The sequence below is a fragment of the Pan paniscus genome, chromosome 8, assembly GCF_029289425.2.
Source record: "Pan paniscus chromosome 8, NHGRI_mPanPan1-v2.0_pri, whole genome shotgun sequence".
Lineage (NCBI taxonomy): Eukaryota > Metazoa > Chordata > Mammalia > Primates > Hominidae > Pan > Pan paniscus.
This window is the reverse complement of record NC_073257.2, coordinates 81,737,734-81,742,446: the sequence shown is the minus strand read 5'-3', so window position 1 is coordinate 81,742,446 and position 4,713 is coordinate 81,737,734. Positions and strand designations below refer to the sequence as shown.

General features: G+C 40.4%; 1 pseudogene; it reads left to right on the top strand.

Annotated features, from left to right (window-relative positions):
- Positions 1-4,102: 4,102 nt before the first annotated feature.
- Positions 4,103-4,713, top strand: LOC117974462 (ATP synthase subunit a-like; annotated as a pseudogene).

Below are 4,713 nucleotides of genomic sequence, written 5' to 3'. Positions count from 1 at the left end.
CAACTAAACACAACTGTGAAAAATCTTAGCCTACTCATCAATTGCTCACATGGGCTGAATAATTGCAATCTTAACATATAACCCAAACATTACTATCCTAAACCTATTTATTTATCTTATCCTGACGGTAGCTATATTTATAATACTTAGTTCAAGCATAGGCATTACAACTCTATCACTATCCCAAGCCTGAAATAAGTTACCATGACTAGTATCCATAATCCTACTTATCCTGTTATCCTTAGGAGACTTACCCCCATTAATAGGGTTCCTAGGCAAATGGACTATTATTCAAGAATTTACAAAAAACAATAGCCTTATTATACCCACTATTATAGCCCCCATAGCCCTATTCAATCTGTAATTTTATATGTGCCTAATCTACTCTACTTCACTATCCCCTACATCTAATAATATAAAATGACAATTCAAGAATACAAAACATATACTGTGGCTGGGCGCAGTGGCTCATGCCTGTAATCCCAGCACTTTGGGAGACTGAGGCGGGTGGATCATTTGAGGTCAGGAGTTCGAGACCAGCCTGGTTAACATGGTGAAACCCCATCTCTACTAAAAATACAAAAATTAGCCGGGTGTGGTGGTGCACGCCCGTAGTCCCAGCTACCGGGGAGGCTGAGGCACGAGAATCACTTGAACCTGGGAGGCGGAGGTTGCAGTGAGCTGAGATCTCATCTTTGCACTCCAGCCTGGGCAATAGAGCAAGACTCCATCTCAAAAAACAAACAAACAAACAACAACAACAAAAAAAACTGGGCTGAGTGCAGTGGCTCCCCCCTATAATCCCAGCACTTTGGGAGGCTGAGGCAGGCAGATCACCTGAGGTCAGGTGTTGGAGATCAGCCTGACCAACATGGTGAAACCCCATCTCTACTAAAAATGCCAAAATTAGCTGGGCATGGTGACATGTGCCTGTAATCTCAGCTACTTGGGAGGCTGAGGCAGGAGAATCGCTTGAACCCAGGAGGCGGAGGTGGAGGGAGCTGAAATCGTGCCACTGCACTACAGCCTGGGCAACAAGGGCAAAACTCCATCTCAAAATACATATATATATATTGCCCCCACTCATTACCTCCTCTGCTCTCCTCCTACCCATCTCCCCACTATTCCTAGCTATAACCTAGAAATTTAGGTTAAATTAGACCAAGAGCCTTCAAAGCCCTTAGTAGGTAGACTATACTTAATTTCTGTAAATAAACTTTAAGGACTGCAAGACTCTGTCCTACATCAATTGTACGCAAATCAATTGCTTTACTTAAGCTAAGCCCTTGCTAGATTGGTGGGACCTAAACCCATGAAAATTTAGTTAACAGCTAATCAACTGGCTTCAATCTACTTCTCCCGCTGTTGAGGGGGAAAAAGGCAGGAGAAGCCCAGGCAGGATTGAAGCTGTTCCTTTGAATTTGCAAGTCAACATGAAATATCACCTCAGGGCTGCTAAAAAGTTGGCTCAACATCTGTCTTTAGATTTACAGTCCAATGCTTGCTCAGCCATTTTATCCTTATACCTATGTTCATCTATCGCTATTTTCAACTAACCATAAAGACATCGGAACATTATATTTACTGTTTGGTACCTGAGCTGGGATAGTAAATACTGCCTTAAGTCTTCTAATCCAAGCAGAACTGGGTCAACCAGGGACCCTATCAGGAGATGATCAGACTTATAATGTTATTGTCACTGCCCTCACATTTGTTATAATTTTCTTCATAGTTATGCCCATTATAATCGGGGGTTTCAGCAAACTGACAAGTCCCGCTAATAATTGGTGTGCCAGACATGGCATTTCCCTGGATAAATAATACAAGCTTCCGACTTCTTCTCCCATCTTTTCTACTCCTACTTGCATCCTCAATAGTCAGGTGCCAAGACCGGCTGAACAGTCTACCCTCCCTTAGCAGAGAACCTGGAACATGCAGGAGCCTCTGTTGACTTGAGCATTTTTTCACTCCACTTAGCAGGTGTATCCTCTATTCTAGGCACTATTAATTTCATTACAATTGTTAACATAAAACCCCCAGGTATATCTCAACATCAAACACCCCTCTTCATTTGATCAATCCTTATCACAGCAGCCCTATTACTTTTATCTCTTCCAGTTCTAGCTGCTGGCATCACCATGCTATTAACTGACCACAACCTCCACTTTCTTTGACCCTGCTGGTGGAGGTGACACTCTCTTACATCAATACTTGTTCTGATTTTTTGGTCATCCAGAAGTCTATATCCTTATTCTACAAGGTTTTGGAATAATTTCCCATATTGTAACCTATTACTCCGGGAAAAAAGAACCGTTAGGTTATATGGGCATAGTATGAGCCATAATGTCCATTGCGTTCCTAGGGTTTATCGTCTGAGCCTATCACGTATTTCCAGTGCACATAGATGTTGATACCCAAGCATACTTCACATCTGCCACCATAATTATTGCTATTCCCAGTGGTGTCAAAGTCTTTAGCTCATTAGCCACACTGCATGGTGGTAACATCAAATGATCCCCTGCAATGCTCTGAGCACTAGGGTTCATTTTCCTTTATACAGTAAGAGGGTTAACTGTTACTGTATTAGCCAACTCATCATTAGACATTTTTCTATACGATATATTATGTTGTAGCACATTTCCACTACGTTTTATCAATAGGAGCAGTATTCGCCATTATAGGAGGCTTCGGCCATGGATTCCCTGTTTTCAGGTTATACACTTAACCAAAACTGAACCAAAATTCACTTTACTATTATATTTGTTGGCGTAAACCTAACTTTCTTCCCACAACACTTCCTCAGACTGTCGGGAATGTCTCAACGATAAGCTGATTACCCTGATGCATATACTGCATGAGATACTATCTCATCCATAGGCTCATTTATCTCACTAACAGCAGTAATACTAATAATCTTCATAATCTGAGAAGCTTTTGCATCAAAATGAGAAGTACTAATAGTCGAACTCCCAACTACAAACTAAGAGTGACTTTATGGCTGCCCACCACCCTGTCATACATTTGAAGAGCCAGCCTGCATAAAAGCCTAAGCGAGAAAGGAAGGAATCAAACCCCCAAAACTGGTTTCAAGCCACCTTTATAACCTCTATGACTTTCTCCATGAATATCAGTAAAACAATTACATAACTTTGTCAAACTTAATTTATAGGTTAGAATCCTATATATCTTCATGGCTCATCCATTTCAACTAGGTCTCCAAGATGCTACATCTCCTATTATAGAAGAACTACTCCATTTTCATGATCACACTCTCATAATCATTTTCCTGATCAGCTCCCTAGTTCTCTATATTATTTCCCTCATATTAACAATAAAACTAATGCATACTAGCACTACAGATGCCCAAGAAGTAGAAACTGTATGAGCTACCTTACCCGCTATTATCCTAATCTTAATCGCCCTCCCATCTCTATGCATCCTATATATGATGGATGAAGTGAATAACCCCCTCTCACTGTCAAAACCATAGGACATCAATGATACTGAAGTTATGAGTACACAGATTACAAAGGCTTAAGCTTTGATAACTACATGATCCCTACGACAGACCTAAAACCAGGGGAACTACGACTCCTTGAAGTTGGTAATTGAGTAGTTCTCCCAGTAGAAATCCCCATTTGCATACTAATTTCATCAGAAGATATTCTACACTCATGAGCTGTCCCATCATTGGGTCTCAAAACAAATGCAGTCCCTAGGCACTTAAATCGAGCAACCTTAACATCCACATGATCAGGCCTTTACTATGGCCAGTGCTCAGAAATCTGCAGATCCAACCACAGCCTCATATCCATTGTTCTTGAATTAGTTCCCCTAAAATACTTTGAAAGCTGATCAGCATCTATACTATAATATCACTGTAAAGCTAATTAGCATTAACCCTTAAAGTTAAAAACTGAGGATTTTAAATTCCCCTACAATGAGATGCCCCAACTAGATACATCTACGTGATTTATTACTATTCTATGATCATAACTTAATTTATCTTATTTCAATTAAAAATCTCAAAATTTATTTATCCTATGAACCCTGCACTAAAAACATTTGAAACACAAAAACACGAAACCCCTTGAGAACTAAAATGAACGAAACTGTATTCACTTCTTTCATTACCCCAACAATACTAGGCCTACCCACAGTGACCTTAATCATTTTATTCCCCATCCCCAACTGCTTAGTAAAAAATCGACTGACTTCCATTCCACAGTGACTGTTTCAACTTGTATTGAAACAAATAATAACAATACATAATATCAAGGGATGAACCTGATCCCTCATATTAATTTCCCTTATTATTTTTATTGGGTCAACTAACCTTCTAGGTCTTCTACCCCTACTCGACTGTCAATAAATTTAGGAATAGCTATCCTTCTGTGGGCAGGAGCAGTAATTACTGGCTTTCACTTTAAAACTAAGGCTTCCTTAGCCCACTTCCTACCACAAGGCACACCTGTCCCACTTATCCCTATATGAGTAATCATTGAAACTATTCGTCTTTTTATTCAACCAATAGCGCTAGCTGTACAGTTAACAGCCAACATTACAGCTGGCCACTTACATTACAGCACACCCAGCGCAGCTCTTGAAAATCCAGCCATGTTTTCTTTCTACCCCAACTCTGGAGGGCCTTCTGCTCCTAGTCTGGCTCCTCTTCCTCATCCTATAATCCTTCTTCAAATGGCCACCAGCTGA